The sequence below is a fragment of the Pleurodeles waltl genome, chromosome 2_1 (assembly GCF_031143425.1).
Source record: "Pleurodeles waltl isolate 20211129_DDA chromosome 2_1, aPleWal1.hap1.20221129, whole genome shotgun sequence".
NCBI classification, from domain to species: domain Eukaryota; kingdom Metazoa; phylum Chordata; class Amphibia; order Caudata; family Salamandridae; genus Pleurodeles; species Pleurodeles waltl.
This window is the reverse complement of record NC_090438.1, coordinates 5,783,879-5,799,644: the sequence shown is the minus strand read 5'-3', so window position 1 is coordinate 5,799,644 and position 15,766 is coordinate 5,783,879.

Below are 15,766 nucleotides of genomic sequence, written 5' to 3'. Positions count from 1 at the left end.
CTCATTGGTTAACCTTAGGTCAGCCAATAAGGGAAAGCAGAAGTCCCAACCTCATCATAGTGTGACTGTTGACCCCACCCCACTCTGTGATGAGATGTCATTCATTGGCACTCACCCTGGACGCTTTAGGGACTGAAACTGAAGCACCCAGGTCAGAGGCAATGAGTGACGCTACCCTTTGTCACCTCAGAGGAGGGCCTCGAGGACCTTTCTCAGGAGGTCACACCCACAAGAGTTGTGACCTCCTCAGCCCAGTTCAGCTCAGGCAGCCAGGGGTCTGTGAATTTAGTGGATGTCTATTTCCTGGCTGTCTGGCCTGAAAATGAAGAGTGTCTGTCAGGCTGACCTTCGCTCAGCCTGACAGACATCCTTCTTGAGGGGCCAAAGGTGAGGCGGCATGGCCATTCAGCCCCAATGGATGTGCAGTGTCTGCACCTTGGTCAAAGACGTCTGCTAACACAACACCAGTTAGTTTTACAGTGGTCTGCTTAGAGGGTCAGTGTTTAAATTATCCAGGAGTGAGTTATTCAGCATTGTCTGTTTTTCTCTTTCTGCAGGGCAGCCCGGACCCTGGTCTTAAGGCCATTTGATGAATTCTTCCACAACGCTGATTACTGGAAACACTTACTTTCCAACTTTCTACGCATGGGATCATCTTCCTTTTCTCTTACTCAATAAATGATTCTCTAGGAGCTTTTCGTGATTCTGAGGTCCCCTGTGTCAATTCACCAATAAAGTAGAAAGAGCATCGCAGTCCCTGTCTCGTCTCCTTCATTTATTAGCTCTCAGAGAGATAGGTTCAGCAACCAGAGACTGCATTTCAGAGTGGACTTTGGACATTCATCCAAACTTTGTTAAATATTGTTATCAGTGCTTAGAAACTATCCAACAAATCATAGTTCCACAGCGCTTTGAATTTTGGAGGCCCTGATTCCATCAGCTCTACAGACATAGTTACAGTCACCAAAGGACTTACTGGTCAGATCACAAGAACACTGGAAATTCTAACACCGATAGTGAACAGAATCTGAGCCAATCGGATATCAGAAACAAATTCAACCATCATTGTATAGCTCATAGGTCTGGCCTTCACACTCCTGTTCTTAGTGAATAGGTTAATTAAAGTAGTGTAATAGTAACTGCTAAAAGTGAAGTGATTCACAAAGTGCTCTTAGATATATAGCAGACACATTAATGACAAATTACCAGCAGATATATTAACCTGGAAATATTGGGCCTGATTATGACTTTGGCGGAGGAGATTACTCCGTCCGAAATGTGACGGATATCCCAACCGCCGAATTACGAGTTCCATAGGATATAATGGACTCGTAATTCGGTGGGCGGGATATCCGTCACATTTGGGACGGAGTACTCCCCTCCGCCGAAGTCTTAATCAGGCCCATAGTGCCTAAAAACACAAATGAGGCATTTTTAGCAAACATCAGTAACACCGTAAGATAAAGCATATCCAAGACAACAAATATTAGCCACACCCACACCCATCAAAGCCCAGCTATTCAATTCAAACAGTTTGTTATCTGCAGCGAAGAGATTCACACAGAGCACCCGCAATATGACGGGTGTGATAATGACAAAATGTAGCTCATCATTTTATGACAAGTTGCTTTTAAAAAGTGTGCATGGAGGTAGCAACTTCCTGATGGGCGCTGATAGAGCTGGACCAGGAAAGAGTAAAATAAGTTTGATAAAGCGCCAACCAACAGCATGAAAGCACAACCACTAGCACTGAAGTGCCTTCTACGAGTACAGAGTAGCACAGGTGGGCACAGAAAGCAATGAGGCATAACCACCACCGGAAAAATAATAAATCTAATGTTATATTTTTACATTATCAGTGAAGTGCTACACACTCTGCATGTGCGTAAAGCAGTTGTGTTAATTACAAAAGGTAGTGCTTCAAATATTCACACGAGGAGCTTTTAACGACTGCATCATCAAAACCGCCACTTACTAATGTATCTGCTCTCAAAATAAGAAACTAGGAAGAACCCGGGAAGATAGTTTTGATTGACAGGCAAGCATCCAACAGGGGTGAGGAAAGGCCAGTTTGAATGTAAGGATCAGTACACACCTGTCACTTAGCTCCCAGACACCCTTCGGGTTGACCATGTCTTTACACATTCAAATGTTAGGCTAAGTTATTTGTCATCATCTGATATCTTGATTTGTATATAAAATATCCATAAAAGAGGCACAAAGATAAAATCATGCAGATAAGTCTCCAAAGTCATCCAGAAGTTCAAATCAATGAAAACAAACATATTAATGATTTAACTGAACAATTTAAAACCTTTTTCTTCTGCTTAGTAAGTTAAAACATCTAAATGTGAAAGCTGTTTTCTTCATAACCACATCAACCAATATTTCAAATAAAATTAAAAGTATCCTTATAATAAATACATTTTTCCTGTAAAAACATTGGTCTCAATATTTGGTTCCTTCAGTCCCTATAATAGTCATAAAACGTAACAAAGTGCACTGTGGACTCAGTTGATTTGCCATCACATGGGCAATGGGGTAACTTTTGTCAACAAAGGCCCTTTGGGGAAAAGCAGCCATAAAGTGCAAAGTGCCAATTGGCAGCCTTGTAAGATGGAACCTGTGCTGAGTGTTTGGTACTAAAGTGAGCAGCAGCTGGCCTTATACAGGGAATCTCTAGATGTAGAGAGGGAAAGACAGAGATTGGGGTTAGTTCCCCATGGTGGCAGCAGCAGTGTTTCAGATAGTAATCCTGTTAAAGAGCAAGATTCCAGAAACCTGCATAAGATAGTCCCCCCTTACAAGGAGGGGGATGACATTAACAAGTGGTTTGCTGCACTGGAGTGGGCCTGTATGGTACAGTTGGTCCCTCAAAGGCAGTGGGCTGCTATCTTGTGGCTATCGTTCACTGGTAAGGGTAGGGATAGGCTCCCTACTGTCAGAGAAAGTGATGCTAACAATTACAATGTTTTGAAGGATGCACTCTTGGATGGATTTGGCTTAACCACTGAACAATACAGGATAAAGTTCAGAAACACCAGAAAAGAGTCATCTCAAGACTGGACAGACTTTATAGACTGTTCAGTGAAGGACTTGGAGGGTTGGGTACATGTCAGTAAGGTCACTGACTATGAAAGCCTGTATAATCTAATCCTGAGAGAGCATATTTTGAACAATTGTGTGTCTGATCTGTCGCACCAGTACTTGGTAGACAAGAATTTGAAAAGAAGACAGACAGATGGGTCAGAACAAGAGTGAACAGAAAAGTTCATACAGGGGGTGACAAGGGTGGCAAGAAGAAGGCGGTAAGTCTTCTGATAAGGGTGGGAACAAGGATAAAAAACATTCTGAGTCTTCATCAGGCCCACAAAAACCCTCTGGAGGTGGTGGGTCCAAATCCACTTCCCACAATCAAAAGAAGCCATGGTGCTATATATGTAAAAGTAAAGGCCATTGGGCAAGTGATTCCACTTGTCCAAAGAAAAACACCAAACCTCCCACCACCACAACTCCAACTGCAACTTCTAGTACCCCTAGTCTACTACAAATAGCCAATTTAAGGGTGTAGCTGGGCTCACCATTGGTAGTGTAGTTGGGTTGGGTCTTGTTAGGGAGACCACAGAGGCTGTTTTAGTCTCTGATGGTGGCATTGACTTTGCCACCTTGGTTGCTTGTCCCCTTAACATGGGTAAGTACAAGTAACTTTCCCTAATAAATGGTCTATGGTGATAGAGAAACTGGTTCACCCTGATCAACACCTACTTGGTCAGCAGTACCAAGTAACTGATGCTCACAATAACACACTTAGCCACCTCATGGCTGTTGTGAGTCTCAACTGGGGGGAGGGGGAGTACTGGTCCAAAATAAAAATTGTGGTAGCCACTGAATTACCTGTAGATTGTTTACTAGGCAATAATTTCGAGACATCAGCTTGGGCTGAAGTGGAGTTGGAGGCTCATGCAGCAATGCTGGGCATTCCTGGGCATATTTTTTGACAAGGGCTCAGGCCAAAAAGCAGAAAGGACAGGGTGACTTGGATCCTGGAACAATGGACCAAGTGCTCCCAAAAGCTAAGGGTAGTAAGGGTAAATCCTTACCCACTATCCCTCCCTCTCCAGAAGATTCCCCTTTTGAGGAAGAGGAATCCTCTCCCTGTGCAGAACCTATACCAGAGGAGCTGGCAGCAGACACTGCTGAGCGTTTGGGTGCAGGGGGGCCTGCTAGGGAAGAGCTGAGTGTGGCACAGCAGACCTGTCCCACACTAGCAGGTTTGAGACCGCAAGCTGTCAAACAGCATAATGGGGATGTGAGTGATAGCCATAAGGTGTATTGGGAAGGCAACCTCCTGTATACTGAGTCAAGGAACCCTAAAGCTGGAGCTGCCAGGAGATTGGTCATCCCTTTGCAGTATAGGGAGTTTCTTATAACCTTGGCACATGACAGTCCTTTTCCTGGGCATTTGGGCCAGAGTAAAACTTGGGACAGACTCGTTCCATTGCTTCCCTGGCCTCATATGTCAGAGGACACTAAAGAGTTTAATCGCTCTTGTGTGACCTGCCAAGCCAGTTGCAGGACTGGTGGCACACCAAAGGCCCCCTTAATTCCACTTCCTGTGGTTGGGGTGCCCTTTCAAAGGGTAGGGGTTGACAGGCCCCCTTGACCCTCCAACAGCTTCAGGCAATAGTTTTATCCTTGTGTTAGTGGACCATGCCACTAGGTATCCTGAAGCAATTCCCTTAAGGACCAGTACAGCTCCTGCAGTGGCAAAGGTCCTCCTGGGAATCTTTTCCAGAGTGATCTTCCCTAAGGAAGTAGCGTCAGACAGAGGTAGTAACTTCATGTCTGCAAACCTCAAAGCTATGTGGAAGGAGTGTGGTGTAACTTACAAGTTCACAAGTCCTTACCATCCACAAACAAATTGTCTGGTTGAGAGGTTTTTATAAAACTCTCATAGGTATGATTATGGGATTCCCTGAAAAACTCAGGAGGAGATGGGATGTCTTGTTACCTTGCCTCCTTTTTGCTTACAGGGACGTACCCCAAAAAGGAGTTGGGTTTAGCCCATATGAACTCCTCTTTGGACACCCTGTGAGGTGAGGGGTCCCCTTGCACTTGTGAATGAGGGTTGGGAACAACCTTTAAAAGCTTTAAAAGCTCCTAAGCAGGACATTGTGGACTATGTACTTGGCCTAACATCAAGAATGAATGAGTACATGAAAAAGGCAAGTAAAAGCCTTCAGGCCAGCCAAGAGCTCCAGAAGCAATGGCATGACCAGAAGGCTGTCCCGACCCAGTACGACACAGGACAGAAGGTGTGGGTATTGGAGCCTGTGGCCCCAAGGGCACTCCAGGACAAATGGAGTAGACCCCATCTCATTGTTGAGAAAAAGGGTGAGGTTACCTACTTGGTAGACCTGGGTACTTGGCATCTGCCAAGTATCTAAGCACCTTTGATTTGACTGCAGGGTATTGGCAGATCAAGTTATCAGAGGTTGCTAAAGCAAAAACTGCATTTTCAACCAATGGAGCCCATTACCAATTCACAGTAATGCCCTTTGCTTTGAAAAATGCACCTGACACTTTTCAGAGGTTGGTGAACACAGTCCTGCAAGGGTTGGAGGCTTTTAGTGCAGCATATCTAGATGATATAGCTGTCTTTAGCTCCACCTGGGATGATCACCTGGTCCACCTGTGGAAAGTTTTGGAGGCCCTTCAAAAGGCAGGCCTCACTATCAAGGCTTCAAAGTGCCAGATAGGGCAGGGAAAAGTGGTTTATCTGGGCCACCTGGTAGGTGGGGAACAGATTGCACCACTTCAGGGGAAAATCCAAACTATCATAGATTGGGTTCCCCCTACAACTCAGACCCAGGTGAGAGTCTTCTTAGGCCTCACAGGGTACTGTAGGAGGTTCATGCAGAATTATGGCTCCATTGCATCTCCTCTTAATGATCTCACTAGTAAGAAGATGCCTAAAAAGGTATTGTGGACAGCTAGCTGTCAGAAAGTTTTTGATGAGCTCAAACAGGCCATGTGCTCTGCACCTGTCCTAAAAAGCCCTTGCTACTCCAAGAAGTTCATAGTCCAGACTGATGCTTATGAATTGGGGGTTGGGGCACTGCTATCACAGCTTAACACAGGATAAACCTGCTGCTTCTATCAGCAGGAGGTTGACCCCTAGAGAAAAGCGTTGGTCTGCCATAGAGAGGGAGGCCTTTGCTGTGGTCTGGGCACTGAAGAAGTTGAGGCCATACCTGTTTGGCACTCACTTCATTGTTCAGACAGACCACAAACCTCTATTATGGCTTAAACAAATGCAAGGTGAAAACACTAAATTGTTGAGGTGGTCCATCTCGCTACAGGGAATGGACTATACAGTAGAACATAGACCTGGGAGTACCCACTCCAATGCAGATGGACTCTTCAGATATTTCCACTTAGACAATGAAGACTCATCTGGGCAAGATTAGCCTTATTGTCCCTTGTTTGGTGGGGGTTGTGTAGAAAAGTACCATCTTGCCTGGCATGTTACCCCCATTTTTACTTGGGTTTCAGTTTGTTTTTGCCTGTGTCACTGGGATCCTGCTAGCCAGGACCCCAGTGCTCATAGTTTCTGCCCTAAATGCGTTCCCTGTGTGATGCCTAACTGTGTTACTGAGGTTCTGCTAACCAGAACCTCAGTGCTTATGTTCTCTCTGCTTTTAAAATTGTCACTGCAAGCTAGTGACCATTTTCACCAATTCTGATTGGCACACTGGAACACCCTTATAATTCCCTAGTATATGGTACCTAGGTACCCAGGGTATTGGGGTTCCAGGAGATCCCTATGGGCTGCAGCATTTCTTTTGCCACCCATAGGGAGCTCAGACATTTCTTAGACAGGACTGCCACTGCAGCCTGAGCGAAATAATGTCCACTTTATTTCACAGCCATTTTACACTGCACTCAAGTAACTTATAAGTCACCTATATGTCTAACCCTCACCTAGTGAAGGTTAGGTGCAAAGTTACTAAGTGTGAGGGCACCCTGGCATTAGCCAAGGTGCCCCCACATTGTTCAGGGCAATTTCCCCGGACTTTGTGAATGCAGGGACACCATTACACGTGTGCACTACATATGGGTCAATATCTATATGTATCTTCACAATGGTAACTCAGAATATGGCCTTGTAACATGTCTAAGATCATGGAATTGTCCCCCCCATGCCAAATCTGGTATTGGGGTGCCATCCCATGCATCCCCTGGGCTCCAGCATGGACCCGGGTTACTGCCAAACCAGCTGTCTGGGGTTTTCACTGCAGCAACCGCTGCTGTCAACCCACAGACAGGCTTCTGCCCTCCTGGAGTCTGGGCAGCCCAGTCCCAGGAAGGCAGAACAAAGGATTTCCTCTCAGAGAGGGTGCTACACACAGATGGTGCCCTCCTTGCGTAAGCCAGTCTACACCGGTTCAGGGATCCCCCAGCCCCTGCTCTAGTGCGAAACTGGACAAAGGAAAGGGGAGTGTCCACTCCCCTGTCTATCACCACACCATGGGTGGTGCCCAGAGCTCCTGCAGTGTGTCCCAGACCTCTGCCATCTTGAATACAGAGGTGAACACAATGGAGGCCTTTGAGTGGCCAGTGCCAGCAGATGATGTCAGAGACCCCTCCTGATAGGTGCTTACCTGATTAGGTGGCCAATCCTCCTCTGAGGGCTATTTAGGGTCTCTCCTGTAGATTTCTCTTCAGATAACGAATGCAAGTGCTCACCAGAGTTCCTCTGCATCTCCCTCTTCGACTTCTGCCAAGGATCGACCGCTGACTGCTCCAGGACGCCTGCAAAACTGCAACAAAGTAGCAAGAAGACTACCAGCGACATTGTAGAGCCTAATCCTGCTGGCTTACTCGACTGTTTTCTGGTGGTGCATTCTCTGGGGGCTTTCTGACTTCACCCTGCACTGGAAGCCAAAAAGAAATCTCCCGTGGGTCGACGGAATCTTCCCCCTGCTAACGTAGGCACCAAACCTCTGCTTCACCGGTCCTCTGGGTCCCCTCTCATCTTGACGAGCATGGTCCCTGGAACACAGGAGCTGGATCCAAGTGACTAGAGAGTCTAGAGGTCCTTCTGTCCAAATTTGGTGGAGGTAAGTCCTTGCCTCCCCACACCAGACAGTAATCCTGTGTACTGAGTGATCTGCAGCTGCTAGGGCTCCTGTGCACTTTTGCAAGGAATCCTTCATGCACAGCATAGCCCAGGTCCCTAGCACTCTGTCCTGCATTGCTCAACTTGCTGAGTTGACCACCGGCTTTGTGTGACCCTCCTTTGTAGTGTTGAGATGACCGCTGTGCTCAGATTTCTTAAATTCCTGTTCTAGTTCTTCTGCAGTTGCTGCCTGCTTCTTCTGCGTGGGCTCTCTGTGTTGCTGAGCACCCCCTCTGCCTCCTCCTCCAAGGGGCAACCTGCTGGTCCTTCTTGGGCCCGGGCAGCACCCATTTTCTTCAGCCACAACTCTTGCAGCTAGCTAGGCTTGTTTAAGGTCTTTCTGTGTGGAAACAACTCTGCATCCTCCAGCACGTCATGGGACATCTTCTGTGCAAAGGAGAAGTTCCTGCCATCTTCCGTTGTTGCAGAATCTTCAGCTTCTTCCACCCCAGAGGCAGCCCTTTTGCACCTTCATCCGGAGTTTAGTGGGCTCCTGCCCCCCCTGGACACTTTTGTGACTCTTGGACTTGGTCACCTTCCTTTACAAATCCTCAGGTCCAGGAATCCGTCTTCAGTGCTTTGCAGTCTGTTGTTGGCTTTGCAGAATCTCCTATCACGACTTTAGTGTGTTTCTGGGGAAGTAGGGTAACTTTACTCCTACTTTTCAGGGTCTTGGGGTGGGATATCTTGGACACCCTTAGTGTTTTCTTACACTCCCAGGGACTCTCCACACACTACACTAGGCCTGGAGTCCATTCATGGTTCGCATTTCACTTTTAGAGTATATGGTTTGTGTTGCCCCTAGGCCTATTGCATCCTATTGTGTTCTACAGTGTCTGCACTACTTTTCTAACTGTTTACTTACCTGATTTTGGTTTGTGTGTATACTTTGTGTATTTTACTTACCTCCTAAGGGAGTATATCCTCTGAGATATTGTTGGCACATTGTCACTACAATAAAGTACCTTTATTTTTAGTAACTGAGTATTGTGTTTCTTGTGATATATGATATAAGTGGTATAGTAGGAGCTTTGCATGTCTCCTAGTTCAGCCTAAGCTGCTCTGCTATAGCTACCTCTATCAGCCTAAGCTGCTAGAACACTTCTAATATACTAATAAGGGATAACTGGACCTGGCACGAGTTGTAAGTACCATCAGGTACCCACTATAAGCCAGGCCAGCCTCCTACAGTGACACTGTCCTCCTCTCTGTTCGCACAGAAACCAGCCAGTGACACTGTCCTACTCTTTGTGCTGCTCAGAATCCAGCCAGTGACACTGTCCTCTGTGCACTGCACAGAAGCCAGCCAGTGACACTATCCTCCTCTCTGTGCTGCTCAGAAACAAGCCAGTGACACTGTCCTCCTCTTTGCGCTGCACACGATCCAGCCAGTGACACTGTCCTCCTCTCTGTACTGCACAGAAACCAGCCAGTGTCACTGTCCTCCCTTCTGTGCCACACAGAAACCAGCCAGTGACACTGTCCTCCTCTCTGCGCTGCACAGAAACCAGCCAGTGACCATCCTCCTCTCTGCACTGCACAGAAACCAAGCAGTGACACTGTCCTCCTCTTTGCACTGCACAGAATCCAGCCAGTGACACTGTCCTCCCCTCTGCACTGAAACCAGCCAGTGACACTGTCCTCCTATCTGTGCTGCACAGAAACCAGCTGGTGACACTTTCCTCCTCTCTGGGCTGCACAGAAACCAGCCAGTGACACTGTCCTCCTCTCCCCTGCTCAGAAACCAGCCAGTGACAATGTCCTCACTCTTTGCTGCACAGAACCCAGCCAGTACCACTGTCCTCCTCTCTGCACTTCACAGAAACCAGCCGGTGACACTGTCCTCTCTGCACTGCACAGAAACCAGCCAGTGACACTGTCGTCCTCTCTGCACTGCACAGAAACCAGCCAGTGACACTGTCCTCCTCTCTGCACAGAAACCAGCCGGTGACACAATCTATCTTTCTGCGCTGTGACTTGTAGAATAAAGCACCCTCTGCCGTATATCACCAGAATAGTGCAAGGTACTGATGAGCTCTGTCACCATAAAGGGGGATGAGGAAGAAGGCCAAATAAGGTTGTTGAACTCAGAAGTGAGTTGCAATACTGTTTACTACAGCAGAGGGTATTTTATTCTGTATAATACATGGTAACACCATCACCCTTCCCACAAACCACTTAACTCCTTGCTGTCTTGCTCTCTCATGTGAAACAGATAATATTTTTTCAGACAGAATGAATTAAATTAGTTGTAAAAAAGTAACACTCTAAAAAATCATTTAGTTGTTTTGTTGTTGCAAAGAAATGTTAGAATTGGTTCAATATAAACCAGATTAAACCTGCTGAAGCTCAGAATGTGTGGAAATATGAATATACATTTGGTCTTTCCTGTTACCACTCACAGTGGAAAATAAACATGTTGCTATAAATCTCCTTCCAGCTGATCACTGTTCATTATAGAAAAGCAGATCAGAAGAATGAAAAGCCAGTTCTGTGTATTGTTGTTTCACTGTAATTATGGTCACTGCCCGGCCTTTCACTGAGGATGCTGGCTCTGGCAGAGGATATTATGTCATAATTCAACTGTAATAACTTATTACAGCTGAACAGCTACACCGCTTTCCTATTACAGGTAACTAGAGATGCCACAATGGACTCTAAAAAGGACACTAGAGTCTGCCTTTCATACAGACATTGCAGGCCAGAGATACTAAAGCATCTTTCGTTCTGCGGTGACCGACACAGGCCTGAGGCGCCCTCCTCTCTGAGATAAACAGAAACACATTCATGATGCAAAGTCCTCACAGGAACAACATCCTTGTTTAATATCAGCTTCCCTTTATGGTGATTCTATACAAATAAATAAAAATTAAATAGAAAAAAAGCAAACTAGAAATCAACAGAACGCGGTGCAGTAGTGAGAATCTCATGCACCAAGAATGGTCCCCACCAGTCACAAGCTGGAGACAACCAGACGCAAACACATGTGAGAGACATGCAGGGACCTGTGCGGGGTCTCCAGAGCCCGTGCAGTGCCCACATGTATACATTTCTATGACCCATGCGGTGCCCTCGTGTCTACTTTTCTATGACCCATGCAGTGCCTCATTTCTACTTTTCTAGGACCCATGCAGTGCCCTCATGTCTAGAGGTTTACTTCAGAAACAGCTACTTCTGGAAAAGGTGATTCCTCCTCCTACTCTGCAGGTCTTCCTGCAAATGTTTAAAAGAGCTTCTGCAGAGGACCCTGGATGGCAACGATATTCTGGAATTGTCTGTGAGATCTGAGGTAGCTTCCAAGATGCAAGGTTTGAATAACTTTTATAGGCAGCTGCGTTAATAAGGTGCTTGTCGATGGAAGGTACAGCTGTCTTTGGGAGAATGTCTGAGGATGATCAAACAAAGTACGAGTAAATGAGGAAGTTCTGATAAGAAGATTTGGGCTAAAGTCAGCTCAATACTTTGAGAGATTCACTGAAAATAAACAAGAGGACTGTTTGAAACCTGGATTCCTGGGTTGTGTGTTTCAAAGACTGTCTAAGAGGAAATTCATGGCCTTAATTATTTGTTGACATCAGAGTGACACAGAGAGGCGTGATGTGCCCCACTGAGGCATTATCTGTCCGATTGAGAGAAGGCAAGGCTGGAGCAGGATATCTCTAAGTCATCTGTAAACAGAGTCATTCTAAACCAGAGCGTAAGGCCAGTGTGATTTCCAAAGACCCAGGACTGGACAAGGGTAAAAAGGAATTGTGTCGCTGGTCAAAAGCAAAAGCACAAGGGAGATAAAGAACTTCTCTCCATGTCCAAAGTGGTGACTTGCTATAAGTGACACAAAGAGAGGTAGTACAGCAAGGATTATTAGGTGAAGGGCCCTGTACCTACCACGCCAACTGTAATCAGTGGGTACAGACGTACCAGGATGGACGCAGAACAGGAGAGGAAAACAATACCAGCCACCATGGGTTTGGCCCACTAGCTCCTGCTTAGCCTGTGACCCCAGACAGGGAGTATAACCTATGACCCAAAGGGAACATGAAGATCTCAGCAGTCAATAAAGTAACCCCTGACGCAATCAAAAAATGCATTCATTATATGGATTATATCTCACTCACCTTTAGTACTGTGGCAAGCAGAGTTTATTTTTGCTGCTGGTTTGTTAACATTTTTATTCTGTTTCCTATTCTTTTAATCTGCCCTCTTTTCACCCATTGGTAACTTTTTGATCTTCAGTCTCCTGTTATCGATAATAAAAGAAGAATTATTCTTTTTCCTTGAACCTTATTTTTTTTTATTACTTATTCCATCCGCCTTGTTCTTCAGTCTCTTTTTTCTGTCATACAACTTTGTGCTTTTTTTTCTTTTTTCGTTCCAATTTATCATTTGTGTCTGACTTTTCCCCCTCTCTATCTTGGTTATTTTCCTGTAATTCATATTCATCTCTTTTCCTGCATCTTTTGTTTTCTTTGATTCCTTGCTCCTGGCACTATTTCTGGCCTGACTGCACACAAGGTGTAGCACCACAGCCCCCCTGCAGCCCCGTCCCTCACCTGTGGCAAGAAAAAGTTAGAAGAGGTTGAGCTCATCATGCACTGCTACAAAACCTCAGCATTCATTCTCAGATCAGTGCTCAGCACGTCCCAGGGACGAGTAAGCAAACAGACAATGAAACACATTGGCAAGGACACTGTGAGAAATTGGGTTGCTGGTTGACTGGGGTGTGAGCCCTGGTTAAGCAAAAGCCATGTTCCCTTGCAGGGTGAACCACAAAAAGTCACTGAGCTAAACTGTGCTTAACCCTGGATAGATTAGCACACAAAAAGCAGTCAGGCTTAACTTAGAGGCAATGTGTAAAGTACTTATGCAGTACACAAACAATAACAAAGTGAAAACTCAACACAATAAAAATCCCAAAACATTTTAGAAAAATAGAGTACACATTCATAAATTGTTTGACATCAAACAAAGTCCAATTAGTAGAACCGGAGTTATACATTTTGAAAGTTTATGGTTCAAAATATCAAGTCCTCAGTTTTGGGAAATGGCCACCTGGGTACCTTTAGCAAAACAACCAAGGGTTCAGGAGTGGATGGAGACCTCTCAGGGGTTCAAGACCCATTCAGGCGTGCTTCAGGTGCAGTTTCAAGATGGTGTGAGTCTGTTATGTCCCTGTGGCTCTGAACAGGAGACCAGCAAACTAGCCCTTGGAGTCACTAATGAAGTACTGGGTGCAGGTGAAGATGCAAGGCTCCACAGCAGAGCTGGCCTCTGAAGGTTCAAAGCAGGCTCCAGACAGTAAAGCAGTCCTTCCACGTATAGCAGTTTGGTCGAATTCACAGCAGGTCACAGCAGCAGACAATCCTCTGAAAGTCCTTTCACAGGTGGAGACATTTCCAGAAGGGTTCTCTGAAGTTCCAGGAGTCTCCTGCCTCCCCTGCCCTGAATTCTAGCTGGCTACACTGACAATACATGGGCATTAATCTTGTTGTGTAGCAACAGAGCTCAGCCTACTCAGATGTAAGTTGGGCTGTGCGTAGCTCTGCCCCCCATCGAGTCAGTTAATGGTCCATTCTAAACCCACTTTTGTATGACTTTCTGGGGAAAATTCACAAAGTCCTAACTGTCAGTTACACCCAGTCAAGTGACCTAAGGCAGGATAGAGGCACAGATGGAAGGAAAATGCCAACTTTGTAAAAGGGGCATTTTCAATCTTGCAATGAATAAATCCAACTTTACCATTAAAGAGGGTTTATCACTACACGTTTGTAGATACCAAACATGACATATCCTCCACTGCTGGTTTAGGAATTACAGTTTATTGAATACATTAAGGAGTCCCCAATGTTATCCTGTGGGGGGGAGGCCTCACAGTACTACAAAAAAGAATTTGGGAGTTTTTCACTACTAGGACATGTATAAGTAAAGTTTTCTACCTTTTAATTACACAGCAGCCTGCCCTATGGACTACCTAGGGCCTACGTTAGGGATGACTTGGATGTGATGAAAGGGGAATTTAAGGCTTGGCAAGGAGTTTTAAATGGCAAGTCAACGTGGCAGCGGGACAATGCCTTCAGGCTGGTTTGGGACACGTTTAAGGTGCTACTTAGGTGGGTGGTACAATAAGTGCTGCAGGCCCACGGTAGCATATCATATATATATGCCAACCAAATCATATTTTAGAGAGAGCACAAGCACTTTAGTACTGGTTAGCAGTGGTAGAGGACAGAGAGTCCTAAGGCCAACAAGCAAATCCCCAGCAAAAAGTAGTAGGAGAAAAAGAATGGGGGTGAGAGGGCCTTCTCCAAAAGACACAATGACATAAATTGATTTATTTATTCTACTTACCATAGCACCATCATTTATGACGAAATATTGAAGACAAGCTAGAAGCAGGTAAAGGAAAAACAGCACCAGGGACTAAAAGTGCCATTCAGTCACTGGTGAGTTTAAGCATGTAATACATCATAATACAAGCACTCATCCTTCCACTCATGCATTCATTTGGGCACCCACTGGCTCACTATTCCATCCATCCACCCATTCATCCATCCACCCATCCATTCACCCACCCAGCCATTCACCCACCCATCCATCCTTCTACTGGAAATGCAACATTCATACATGCAAAGCAAGCACATGGAAGAAACATTAAAATAATAAAAATAGAAAAAAGAAAAAACTAAGCATAGCGCTAAGTGGTCATCTTGGAATGTAATTTCGCATACTGATGAATTGCTGTACTATCCGATGGCTGACATGTTGCTACTAAATGTGTTGCCCATCTTGGAACATTAAAGTGATGATACAATCGGGGCGATACCCTTGAAGATGGCTGCCAGACTTTGAAGCAGAAGCTGCCAAGGATGTTTTGCACTACAGATGAAATTACTGGCAAAATGAGTGGCTCAGTAGCTGTGAAAAATTAAAACAAAATAAAAAAAGAAGCAGAAAAAGTGGGACATAAAAGGAGAAATTACTCAAATAAAAAATAATAAATAAAAATTAATTAGTTAAAAAAGACAGAAATAATAAAAGGGAGAGAAAAATTGCAAAATTCAAGAGACAGGCACACAAACACTGTCATTAAAGTGCACTCAATTTGAGGTGGATGCGCACATGTGATCAAGCAAAATGCTGTCACTCAGAGGGCAATATCACCAATGGTTAAAGTAGGCTGACCCATTGCCCCATATTTATGCTGTAATGAGCGGAAATAAAATGTGAGTGACACTCAAACAGACCAATAGTTGAAGAGAGCAGATCCAGAGCCTCTGAAGAATGTGTTTGTATGGATGTGAACCAATCAGACACACAGCCCTTTACACTGGCTTGTCATTTTAACCAACTCAGGCCTACAATATAACGTGTAAACCTTTTCAGGAGGCGACCATTAGACATAAATTTATAAGTTGTCAATACAGTATACATCTCCTCCTATTTGGGAGTAACAGGAAGCCTCACCTAGCAAATTCTTTACCCAAGGTTTTGTCAGAGAAAGTAACCAACATAAGAAGCCTTGACTACAATCTGTGACATTCCACATAACAAAATATCTATGTACAGGCTGTACCACAGTGTAATAAC